Here is a 14313-nt window from a genome sequence, read left to right on the forward strand (position 1 = left end):
TTCAAATTGGATAATTTGTGATGTCTGCTTTTATTCAAGGCTTGCAGTTATATCTCTGCTGATTCTAAGAGGTGCATTGACACCATGCAGCTGCTACAGGGGGACATGGTAGAATCAGGGCTGGGTGCTGGGATGTTGTGGCTTCTAATGTTCCTGCTTCTATTGTCTCCCATTGTGTGCAAAGAAGAGACTATGAAATGCCCCACATCTGACCCTGTCCCTGTTCCACATGAATGGTACCAGCCAGGTGGCATCCTCATTGGTGGTGTTGGATCTCAAATCATGTATGTTTTCCATGGAATTTCATTCAATGAGCATCCTTCTCAGAAATTGTTTGATGTTACCCAGTAAGTCACCCATCTTACAAGTTTTTCCAGATCTCAAAGATGGTGTATATGAGTGACAGGATGTTCAACAAATGCGCATGTAGGAAGGGCCATAGACCATCCATAGAGGATATGTATGCAGAAAGTTCAAGGTTCAATGCTTGGCATCTCCAGATAGGACTTATGATTGGTCCAAACTAGGGCTCCTCCTCCATCTCAGTTCATTTATTTCATTTGCACTTTACTAATGCATTTGCCTTATGTATGTATTACAGATACCACCCCCCCCCCCGCTTCAACACACACAGACATCTACCAATGAATCCATTTCCCAAAGGAATTTGGGGTGATTAGTCTTGTGAAATAATCTGCGAAATGAATAAATAAATATGAAAAATATGCTGCCAGTCATTTGCACATTTTTATTTATTGATTTACACCAATGTGCCATACACTCAACACTATATACACACAATAAAGACAGGAGAAGAAGTCACAGCCACAGCCACACAACATAACACGCAGTTCTCTTTTATGGCATTGTGCTCTGATAAAGCATGGGTTCCTATGCACCTCATACTACTACAATGGTTTGCGCCATGATTTGTGGTATTAGACCTGAATGAGTGCTAGAATTCTCTTCCGAAATTGTTGCTTAACTCTATTGCCAGCACGGTGACCAAGTTCTACCAGCACTCTCTGGCCTTGGCATTTGCCATAAAGGAGATCAACGAGAACTCCAAGCTCTTGCCCAATGTTACACTTGGTTTCCACATCTATGACAGCTACCATGATGTAAAGATGACCTATCAAAACACTCTAGCCCTGCTCTTCAAATTGCATAGATTTGTCCCCAACTTTGAATGTGGTCATCAGAAAAACATCAAAGCCATCATTGGTGGACTGGGCTTTTCTACCTCCTTCCATGTGGCAGAAATCTTGGGACTCTACAAGATTCCACAGGTAAGCGTTGGGAGAGTGACATAGTGAGTAGGTAAGAGGAAGATGGCTTCGATATGATGTTGCAGACTCTCCTGATTATTCTAAGCATCCACACAGAAGCCACTGAGTATGAATGGTCCAGGATTTCATGGCTGCCGTGACACCAATGTGCCTGTCCTAACATACATGCCATTCCAGCAGAACAAGAACTGGGAAGCAATAGTCACTCCACTGGCTCTACTGTGACCAGCTAGGTCTGTCAGTCCTCCTGTCCCTTAACTCTCGCTGGCATCCAGCCCTTCCATCAGTGGGAGAGGCAGGAAGCAGGCCTCATTTCATTTGCTTTTCTGAAGGCCCAGCACCCCGAACTGTGCCATTTGGTCATTATAGGAACAGCTGTTTAGAAACTGGTGTCTGAATTTTGATTTTCCTTTTCCTTCCCTGTCCTACTTCCAGTGTCTATTTGGGTGTGTGTGCTGGGAGTAGGGTTAAGATGGTAAGCCTACAGGTCTGGACGTTCTTGTTATGGTTGACATTTGGATCCCTTCCACCTCATCAAGTCTATGATTCCAATATTAAGCTTAATTGCATGTCCATGAGAGCTCAAGTAAAACTTTTATGTATTCACCTAGTTCTCATTTGTGTATCAGCTGCTACAATGCAAAGATGACCATCTCACCAATATGGACCTCCTCTCCAGTTGTCCCTATTAGTTCATATGACATCCTCAAAAACCTGTCTCTTGATACCTCTGCCTTTATGGGAAACATCTTAAATCTTATCAAGATAGACATAGTGGGTGCTGTGAAAGAGAGGTAGTAAATTAAACTTTTGTCAGGCACACATTAGGAAGCAAATAATGGTATTACTGAAAAATCCTGCAACTGATATTTGTGGTATAATCATTCATTTGCACACTGAGACTATTTCTTACTTGTCTCTACAAGGACTGTGCATTTTGTTTTAGCTTGCATATGGTTCTTTTGCCTCAGAGGAGATTAGAAAAATGCAAATATCTTCCTTTTATGGTTTGGTCCCAAATGAAGCCCATGAGTATATGGGGATTATCAGGTTATTTCGATATTTTAGATGGACATGGGTCGGACTCTTTGTTGTGGATGATAACATTGGAGAATTTTTCTTGAAGACCCTAGAGCCATTGTTTTCCCAGAATGGAATCTGTTCAGCCTTCACAGAAAGACTCCCACAACAAACCCAGCTGCCTTCTCTGAATGATCCTGTGGTCAAAGCTTCAAATGTGTTTGAACTTTTAAGAAAAATAGATGTCAATGTAATTATCATTTACGGAGAAACCTTGACCTTTCTATTGCTGAGAGCATATATAATTATGTTAGATCCCTTCAGAAAAGAAAGCACATCATTTGGAAAGGTGTGGATCTTGACAACACAGATAGATTTCATAATGACAGGCATGGAAAGATCCTGGGATTTTCAGATCTTTGAAGGTGCCATTTCCTTCACAACTCACTCAAAAGATATTCTAGGTTTCAAGGAATTTCTTCAGACTGTGAAACCAAATTGGACACAAAGAGATGGTTTTCTCCAAAATTTCTGGGAGCAAGCGTTTGATTGCTTATTTCCAGATCTAGAGATGCCTCTGATGGATGATGACACATGTACTGGAGAAGAGAAGCTGGACAGCCTCCCTGCAGGTGTTTTTGAAATGCACATGACTGGACACAGCTATAGTATCTATAATGCTGTCTATGCTATTGCTCATGCTCTGAACACCATGGACCTCTTCAGATCCAAGCACAGATCAATGGTAATTGATAATAGTGCTGGACCTAGCCGTCTGCAGCCTTGGCAGGTAATGATTTCACAACACACTCTTCTGATTTCAATGGGCAGTTCAGTACGAAGTGACAACAACTCTGACAACATGTTCTTAGTATACATGTATTTCCTTCTATGGTTGTGCCTGTTAATCATTTCAATCTGAATTCATTTTGCACCACATTTCTAATTTTCTTTATTTTTCAACTAGCTCCATCCATTTCTTCAAGGCGTTTCTTTTAACAACCCAGCAAACGAAGTTGTGTCCTTTAATGCAGAAAGGGAGATGGAAGGTGGGTTTGACATTCTAAATATGGTCACATTCCCAAACAAGTCATTCCTTAAAGTAAAAATTGGAAGGGTGGATCTCAATGCTCCTGAAGGACAACCATTCATCATTAATGAGGATGGAATTGTGTGGCACAGATTGTTTAACCAGGTATGAGTTCTTGGGTTCTCTGGACAAATCCTGTGCTTCCAAATAAGGCAGCAATTGAACTACAAACTACCTTTTCTGGCTAACCCAACCATTGTGAATGATGAAAAGAGTCAGGGAAATCACTTTCTAAATACAGAAATGTCAATCTTCTGCTCTAAATTGAGGCATTAATTTCCTATTCTGCCTAAACTGATGGGCCATCAAACTCCATTAAAAAGTATTGATGTGACTTTGCCACCAACATGCCAGAAATCTCTGTTCCTATTGTGGGGGGGGGGGAATGTTGCCTTTTTACACATAATTAAGGACACCATGCACAGAAACACATCTAATGTTTGCTGGACATTGCTTAAAAATGGTAGGTAATTAAGGTGTAAATTTCTAGGGGATGTGGGAGTGTAGAGGTGAGGAACCCCAAGCCCTGCGAGTATGTCTGTAGTTGTATGATGGGACTGTGCCCAGGCAACACTAGCCTTCCTTGAGTCATTCAGTCTGGATGGTATATGTATGTATCCTACTGTACAAAGGAAAGAAATGCACATTTTGCTTCACCCACTTTGGTCTTTCACCACCCAGCACAAGAAATGAGGCAATATGGCCCTCAGAAACCAGCCTCGTGTACTGAAGTAGATCTGCATATCTATATGTACAGCTCTCCTAACGTAAACAACTTCATGTATTTCTCATTCTAATCTTTCTTATGGGTAGGTGCGTCCCCTTGGTATGTGCAATGTGCATTGCCACCCTGGGTGTCAAAAGAAAATGAAGGAAGGGGAGAAGTTTTGCTGCTATGACTGTGCTCCATGCCCAGAGGGGAAGATTTCAAACCAGACTGGTATATCTTGTCATTTTGCCATCATTCATTGACTGTAGTCAATGAATATACGCTGAATTTAGATCGCTCTCTCCCACACCCCTTGTTCTATTTTTCAGATATGGATGACTGCTTCAAATGCCCAGAAGATCAGTATCCAAACAAGAATAAAAATGAGTGCATCCACAAAACTATTCATTTTCTGTCTTATAAAGAAAATTTAGGGGTTACATTAGCCGCTGTTGCTATTTCATTTTCCCTCATTACAGCCTTGATGCTAGGAATATTTATTAAGCACAGAGACACCCCCATAGTGAAAGCCAACAACCGGGGACTCACCTACACTCTCCTCGTCTCCCTCCTGCTCTGCTTCCTCTCATCTTTGCTTTTCCTTGGCCAACCTGGGAAAGTGACCTGCCTTCTCCGACAATCTGCTTTTGGCATCATCTTCTCCATGGCGGTTTCTTGTGTGTTGGCCAAAACCACCATAGTTTCTCTAGCATTCATGGCCACAAAACCTAGATCTAGGATGCAGAAATGGGTGGGGAAAAGACTAGTCTATTCCATTCTCCTTTCCTGCACTTCCATTCAAGTGAGCATTTGCACCTTCTGGTTGGCAACCTCTCCCCCATTCCCTGATTTAGACATGCAGTCAGTAACGGAAGAAATCATTGTGCAATGTAATGAAGGGTCTGTTGCCATGTTTTATTGTGTCCTCGGTTACTTAGGCCTTTTGGCCATTGCCAGTTTCCTTGTGGCATTCCTTGCCCGCAACTTACCAGACAGTTTTAATGAAGCCAAGTTCATCACCTTCAGCATGCTAGCATTTTGCAGCATATGGCTCTCCTTTGTTCCAACCTACCTGAGCACCCGAGGAAAATACATGGTGGCTGTAGAGATCTTCTCAATATTGGCTTCCTGTTGTGGGTTGCTGGGTTGCATCTTTTCCCCTAAATGCTACATCATTGTGATGAGGCCTGAACTAAACAGCAAGGAACAACTAATAAGAAAAAAGCGTTAAATTATCAACATGTTTTGTATCTATCATATTATTAGGTGGGTTGGATATAGGTTTGAGGAGCATATGGCTTACTAGAACATTACTAAATCTTCTTTGAATTCACAATGTCTTCGGATAAGAAAGACAGCATGACAGGCAAATTGATGATATAATACTTTTCTCCCAGACGTTGTATATTTGTGAAATGTTTATGCAGCAGAGGAAATGTGCCTTTCCATTTGTCTCCCACTCAACCTTTCTTTCCCTGTATCAGGCGTGACAAACCTGTGGACCTCAAGATGACTTTATTTAATCATTTGTTCAGATTTACATGCTGCTTAATCACCCATATAATCTAAGCAGTTTACATAAAATAGATAATGTCCTTTAAAATTATAATAAAGTCTAACGTTAAAATGCACAAATGAAACATGTTCAGAACAGAAGTGAAATCACCATTTGCTAAAAGTGAACATACTAATTCAAAATTGCATTGTTATATAGTGCAGTTGTACCTTGGTTTTTAAACAGCTTGGTTCTTGAACATTTTGGCTCCCTAATGCCCCAAACACTTGCAAACTATTTTTGGAAGCTGAATGTCTGACGCTGCTTACACGGCTTCCAATTGAGTGCAGACAGTTTCTGCAGTCAATCAGAAGCCATGCCTTGGTTTTCAAACATTTTTGGAAGTGGAACGGACTTCCAGCATGGATTCCGTTCGAGAACGAAGGTACAATTGTATTTTATTTCATATCACATAAAACAAGGATTCATTGCATGATCTGGACTCCTACTCGCATCAGCCCTGGCAAGGATGGTAACAAGAGGTGCAGTTCAAAAGGGAATTGGACTGAATGACCCCCATTGTCCCTTCGAACTCTTCAACTCTGGTTTTGTAGTGTAGTATCTGGAGAGCCACAGGTTTCTGCCACAGGAAGCTCACTGGTTCCCATCAAACCCATTCTTCAAACGAGCTAATCCACAGAGGCCTGGGGAGGGGGGCATGGCCATCTACTTAGCTTGGCTGATGGCATTAACAGGGTACCTCGTTAGAGGGGACTAGAGGGAAGTCTCTGCCCAAAGAGTCAAGAGCGTAGGGCTAGCGGGCCATAGAACTTCCCTCAGCATTAGGGGACCATCCTTGTAAACCTGCATTTTGCAAGGATTCCATCCCTGAAGAAACCCTCTCATACCTTAGTCCTCCAGCAGGGTGGCTTAGAGGGATACACGCTCAATGCCTATGCCAAAGCTTCCTACATCGGAAATCAATAAAGTTGTCGCTGTTTAAATCCCAGACACTTGTTGTGTTCATTCATTTTCCACTCAGCAGTTATGCATGTCGGCAGAGGGGACTCTGTGACTGGGAACACAATAGATAATACATCGGCTGATAATCTACCTTCCCAATCTGCTTATTCCATGTATGTTTATATTCAGCAACTCTATTTTGTCCCATGTCCCATTGTTAAATTCCAGTGAAGAGCCAGAATATCCTCTACCATCCCCATTTTAAAAAGTGTTAGCCTTTGCCACTGCATTCAAAATGAATATGGGGCTCCTGAAGAAGAATCTGGGCTTGAGAATCTCTTTTACTGGGGTATAGAACAATCTGTGTAGACCTTGATTCCTCTCTAATACACTTCAGACACGGGGGGGGGGGGAGGCAAATAGACTGACATCCTCCTGGTTACTTTTTCCATGGACCTCCTAGGCTTATCATTATAGATGTGGTGAACATCTATATTAATATTTTGCCACTGTCAATCATAATTAAAAAGAAATTTGTTATCTATGTTCTGTTCTGTGTGGATGTTAAAAACCAGTACTGCAACTTATTTCTTCAAATAAGCTTTATTTTATCTTGGGTTAGAGCGGGGTCAGCAACCTTTTTCAGCCATGGGCCAGTCCACCATCCCTCAAACCATGTGGTGGGCCGAACTATTTTTTTTGGGGGGGGGGGGGTGAATGAATTCCTATGCCCCACAAACAACCCAGAGATGCACTGTAAAGAAAATTCCACTCATGTAAAAACACGCTGATTCCCAGACCGTCCGCGAGCCAGATTGAGAAGGCGATTGGGCCGCATCCGGCCTCCGGGCCTTAGGTTGCCTACCCCTGGGTTAGAGGATGGTGGTTTTCTCGTGGAAAAACAGAACTTTCTCTTCATTAGCAGCATGTTATGCCCAGATAAAGTTCATACACCATTTTCTTCCAATAATAGAAGAAGAATCTCTGCATTCCCACTGGGTGAACAGACAAGAGGTTCCCTGTCAGTTCTGACCTGACAACAGTGTCTCTTGATCTCTCCTCCTAGACAATTCCTTCCAAACTTGCTTTATCACAAGGGTTTATGAATGATAGTTGTGTCCCATGCACAGTGTGCTGGCCTGGGACTCAGGCTTGGACTCAGAGCCAGAGGAGTCTCAGGTCACCCCGGATTCTTTGCCTCAGGCGGCAGCTGAACCTAGTCTGGGGCCTGATTCTGAAGAGCCCCAGTCTGCACAGGTTCCCCTGCAACAAGCACCAGGTGGGCCGAGTCAGGGGCCTGAGCCTGCCCTGGCTCCAAATGCGGAGATTACCTCGTTGCCTCCAGCTGGGCAATCACTTACAGTTGCTCCACTACCAGTTGGGTCAGGAGAGGCTTAGGTGGCCTCTGGGTCTAGTAACCCACCAACATCTCCTGAGCTGCACAGACCGAGGTCTGAGAGAAGGAGAGACCTGAGTACTCGCAGGAGGAATGCTCGCCTTTGGGCAAGACAGGGAGGTGAGTCACCAGGGGATCAGGACCAGCCGTTACCCCAACAGAGATAAAAGGCTGCTGAACCTCGCCCCAGGTTACAGGAGCAATGTTGCTGTTTGCCAGAACCTGCCTGTGATCCTGTGCCTGACCTTGCATGGTTTCCTGCCTCGTGTCCTGCCTGGGCCCTGTCGGACTGACTCCTCATGGAACCCTTGGATTCGGGACTGGATCTGGACCGTGTTGCTTGGGTTACCCCAGGTCCCAGCACAGGCAGTCAGATTGTTCATTTGTAGACAAAAACTGAAGCTGTCCTTGGAGGCTGTAAGCATCCTTGGATAGCATGGACGTAGGTTTGTTAAGATTTCCAGTACCACACCACCTGTTGCAGTCCCTCCCCTGATTTCTGCCTTATCCAACTCATCCTATAGTCAATCACAATAAATCCATTCATAGAATACTGCCTTTGAACAGATTATCCAGGTTTTTTCAATTCTGAATCCACTTGAGTCAGAACAATCTGGGAGGGTCTTTCTAGTTTTAAAAAAGAATTGATGTAAAAGAGAGAGAGAGAGACTTTGTTGTTGTTACTGTTGTGAGTGAATTCACCTATTCTGGGAGGTGCATTCACTCTCTCATTCACCCTCCTATCAATTACTCACATCATTGCTACTTCTAATTATTCAAGAGTAGAGTCCTGCCATTTTCTTGTTTTGTTCATAGCAGTTACAGAGCAGCATTTCAGGGTCAGTTTCTGGGTCAGGGACCTCTAGATAGTGACCCATTCCAGTGCCTATTTCTGATTTCTTTTACTTTCTAATAATGCTTTTCATTACTGTAAAAAAAATGGTTATAACATAGCTCTCAGTAGTCACAGTGGCAGCCAATATTCCCAGACTCCTTTTGGAGTTTGAAATTTAGAACTCAGGTCCCAAGTCCCATCTCTTTAGGAAGAAGAGAAGACTTCTGGCCAACTGTGGAAAACTGCCAACATGTTTCCTATCAAAATTGCCATTCAGATTCCACATTCTGAAGAAGTAATTATCTCTCCCTACAATTAAGCACTATAATGTGTTCACCTGTCTAAAGCTCTCAAGGCTCTGCAGAATGCAGAAGAAAATAGGCAATATGCAGGAATGAAAGTGATTATACAAAACTCCCTGTAGCCTGGGCAGCTGGGAATAAGTACATGAGGTAAACATGGCCATCTCTGACACTCCCCCCTTTTCTTTTTATAAGCCACACTGAAACTGGAAAGTAGGTGATATCCGATAGTATTCAAGTCATTTGCCACACGCTTAATGAAAATTCTAGGGTTAATTTGGCAGAGTGAGGGACCATTCAGTCTAACCCATTGAAACAAGGTGATGGATGCAAGACAACTTGTGTTTACAAAGAGGTTTTGCTGCCAACATGTTGAGAATGACAATGCTGCTACTACTTCTGCCTCCCATTGTCTGCCAAGTAGATATTATGAGATGTCTCAGAGATGATCCCCTCCCTGTTCCACATGATTTGTACCAGGCAGGTGGTCTCCTCATTGGTGGGATTGTGTCTCAGATCTCTTATTTTTTCAATGAAGTGTCTTTCAAGGAACATCCGTCTCAGAAAATGTTTGATGTTCCACAGTAAGAATCCCCACCTGCATCTTCTAAAGATATGCATTTCCATTGTTAAGACTAAATACCAATTTTGCCATTCCAAGAACGAAAACCTATTTTTATTTTGGAAAGCAGGAATTGGGGCATATTAAATTGTTGCATTTAATTTCATTTTTGTTGTATGCAGATGCCTTAAATTTTTATGCAAACATTGGAAGCACTCGGGGGGGGGGGGGAGAGAATTAAAAATGCTAGGGGAAAAGTTGCTCTTGGCACTACTAGTTTTCAAAAAGTGTGTAAGAAATCTAAGAGTGAAAATGACCACAACCACAAATATGGAGAGATAAGCATAGAAGAGGATTCATAAATGAAGAGATGTAAATATGTTATAGAAAATATGTTAGTGTAATACAATTTTTGATGCATCAGAGTATTTGCTTTTTCCCTCTGACTCCTTTGACACATATGTTTATCTTTTTTTGGAGGGAGTTATTTCTTCTTCTCTCTGCCCTCTTGCTTCCAAATGAGTGCTCTTATAGAATCTAGTTTGCTTTAGTGACCATATATGTACTTTAAAAATAAACAAGAAGTGATTGATGAAGGTATACCTAGTGGAATGGGCAGAGAAAAGAAGAAATGGGTCAAGGTCATAAAAATGATGTATGGCAAATAAGTTAAGTTATAATAATAATAATTTATTTTTTTGTACCCCAGCCACACTGGGTGGCTTCCAACAGAGATTAAGAGTATATTAAAACATGTTCTGATGCATCATATATTAGAAGCATTATTTTAGCTGAAAATGATTTGGCATCTGTGGTATTTTGAAAAGAAATAGGAAAGTTTTCCCAAAATTTAGATTCCATATGTGGAAACCACTACAATATTGTATGCATGCATATACACATATGTACACATAATCACTGAGAAGACTCATCAATGTTGAGATTATAAAACCATTGGGATGGATACTCTACAGGTACTATGCTCTTCGTTGACTAAATACAGTTACTGAGGAATCAGAATACTGACTTTTGCATTCTATGTCATTTTGCACAATTAACTTTTCCACTGAAGAGGATGGTGTGACATTGAGGGGAGGGAATCACAGATATAAAATACAATCCAATATTCTTATTCAATTACACATAGGAATTTCTAGTACAATAGCATCATGAATTTGTTGATCATAGACTCATCTTTTAAATTAATGAAATCAACTCTCTTGGCAGTGTGGTGACCAAATTCTACTCACACATCTTGGCCTTGGTGTTTGCAATAAATGACATAAACAAGAATCCCAAGATGCTACCTAATGTCACACTTGGTTTCCACATCTCTGATAGCTTTTATGATGCAAGGATGACCTATCGCACCACACTGGATCTGATCTTCAAGTCTGAGAGTTTCCTTCCCAACTACAAATGTGGGGCACAAAAAAAACTCCTAGCAATTATTGGAGGACTTGGATCTGACACTTCTTTTCATATGAGGTACATCACAAGTCTCTACAAGATCCCACAGGTAATATGTATTCATGGGGGTGTAGGGATTATAATTACTCACCTTGGAAGTTTAAAAGAAAGGTGTAATACTAATCACAAAGATTAAAATCTTCAGAATAGTATCAGATTGACATAAAAGAAGATAATATACATAGAAGGGTCCTTTGATGTCTCTATGCAAATGTACAAATATTTCAAAAAAGCCAAAATATTTCATGAAGCTAAAATGTAAATACACCCTCTTGAAAAATGCTATTCATAACTCACTTGATGTTATACATTTTCTTACAGCTTACATATGGTTCATTTGCCTCAGATGAGATCCAAAGTATGGAAGGCCCTCCTTTTTACCGCATGGTTCCGAATGAAAACCTTCAGTATATGGGCATTATCTGCCTACTTCAGCACTTTAGGTGGACCTGGGTTGGGCTCTTTGTGGTGGAGGGTAACAGTGGAGAGCAATTCCTTAAAATACTGGAGACATTGTTTTCCAGGCATGGAATCTGTTCAGCCTTCACAAAAAGAATTCCACAAGCAGCTCGTATGGAGGAGCTTTTAAATCACTTTCATGACATGAATGTAATTAGTGTATCTTACACAGATTATAAAGCCAATGCAAATATCGTATATGGAGATCCTGTAACAGTTCTATGGCTGAGAACTTTTCTAGGTTCACAAGATTCTGGAAATAATGAAAATGGATTGTTTGGAAAGGTGTGGATTATGACAACCCAGATAGAATTTGTATTATCTGGGATTTCTTTTTTTTTTTTAACATAATTTTTATTAAGTTTATAATATACAAAATTCAAATTCCAAATACATGTTTCCATAAATCTAGTGGACTCCCCCCCTCTTCCGGACTCTGCATTCTCTGTAAAACCAAAACCTCAGCAATTTGTTGACTTGTTTTAAACATAATATATATCTTCCATTTTATCGTGTTATCTGGTCTCTAGACATTTCAATCCGAACCCATTAATTTTTAGTTTCAACACAATAAAATTATTTCTTTACACCACTTCTGTCTTGTTGTGCCTTATTTACCAATTCAAAGATTTACCGATACTGAAGCTATAATTTCCTAGAGAGAAGCATTTTTTAGCATTCATACAATTTGTAATGTTTTTTCAAATAGTCCTTAAATTTTTCCCAAACTTCCTCCGTTTCTTCTTCTCCCGAGTCTCGAATTCTGCCAGTCATTTCAGCCAGTTCCATATAATCCATCAGCTGCGCCTGCCATTCTTCCAATGTGGGTAGATTTTGTGTCTTCCAGTGCTTTGCCATCAAGATCCTTGCTGCTGTAGTAGCGTACATAAAAAAAGTTCTATCTTTCTTGTATTATCTGGGATTTCAAGAGGGCTGGATTTCCAGATGTTCCAGGGTGCCATTTCCTTCACAATTCACACAAAAGAGGTACCAGGGTTCAGGGAATTTCTTCAGAACATAACGCCAAAGAGGACTCAAGGAGATGGCTTTCTGAAAGATTTCTGGGAGCAAGCCTTTGACTGTTTACTTCCAGATCCAGGGATGCCTGCAATGGACGATGACACATGTACTGGAGAGGAGAGGCTGGAAAGTCTCCCTGCAGGTCTTTTCGAAATGCACATGAGTGGCCAGAGCTACAGCATCTACAATGCTGTATATGTTATTGCTCATGCTTTGCATGCCATGTACTCATCTAGATCCAGGCACAGACCAACCGTGGTTGGTAGCAGTGTTGACGTTCAGCCCCTGCAGGCTTGGCAGGTAATAGTTCCACAACAAAATCTTCTTGATACAATGAACAGATTAATTAATACAAGTGGTGCCTATATCCACTTTCCTCCACCTTGTATAACTGATCAGAAAGTTTTTTAACGAGGTAGGATCTGTGGGTGTACATTTCTTCCTATAATTAATGCTTGCAATCTTTAGCATGTTATGCGATTGTGTTCTATTTTTCTTTCTTTGCTTCTTTCTTTCAATCAGCTACACATGTTTCTTCAAGACATTTCATTCAACAACTCAGTTGGAGAAACTATGGCCTTTGATGATAAATGGGAAATGAGTTGTGGCTTTGACATAACAAACATGATTACATTCCCAAACAAGTCATTCCAGAGAGTGAAAGTTGGAGGGGTTGATACCAATGCCCTTGATGGAAAAGTATTCCTGATCAATGATGATATAATTGTGTGGCCAAGACGTTTTAACGAGGTATGGATTCTGCAGTTTCTTTGGAGAACTCTTGGTGGGTAATAATGATGTAATAACTTCTCTTTTCTCTATAACTTGAATTTGCAATGGGCCACCAAGCTGAATGGATTGCAAATTGTAGTCATTGTTGCTGAGAATTTTTTTTTAAAAAAAAAACACCTGAAAACACCATTTCAAAACAAATTATGAAAATTAAGTGCTACTCACAATAAAACCTTGTGGTTATTTTTTCCCTCCGAAATCTAGGTCTTCATTCACAGAAAAATTACTCATATGTCTCTAAATGTATCAAATTCAGATACTGTAAACTTTATGAGAAGATATAAAACACTTTATCTTATGAAACGAGAGTCTCCCTCATAGAGAGAAAGAAAACAGTTATCTTTCCTAGTTGTCAAAAGTAAAGTTTTTCATTTTACTCATTTTCAGTTCATGTCATCTGCAAACACAAATTTGGTAATATCTTTTAATGTTGTCTAAGGCATTAGGCTACAGCAGCAAGTGGAGATTGACCCCCTTTGCCTATTTAATTAACTCTTTCAACAATTTTCTACTATTTAGCTTCACATTTATCAGTGTACAGCAAAGTTTAAAATGGGAAGTAATAGGGATGAAATCAAATAAAATTAGACATACTTTCCCCCTATACTAATCCTTCCCTTTTCTGGATAGGTGCTTCCCGTTTCTTCATGCAGTGAACATTGCCAGCCTGGTAATCAGAAGAAGAAAAAGGAAGGGGAGAAATCTTGCTGCTATGATTGTGCTCCATGCCCAGAAGGGAAGATTTCTAACCAGACTGGTAGACCTTGTCATTCTAACACCATAAGATCTAATTTACTTTCTTGTGTCTGATAAATTGACACTGAAATGCGTCCTTTTTCTGTTTTTCAGATGTGGATGACTGTTTCATATGTCCAGGAGCTCAGTATCCAAGCAAGAATAAAAATGGTTGC

This window comes from Podarcis melisellensis, assembly GCF_964234715.1.
Source record: "Podarcis melisellensis genome assembly, chromosome: 13".
Classification (NCBI taxonomy): domain Eukaryota; kingdom Metazoa; phylum Chordata; class Lepidosauria; order Squamata; family Lacertidae; genus Podarcis; species Podarcis melisellensis.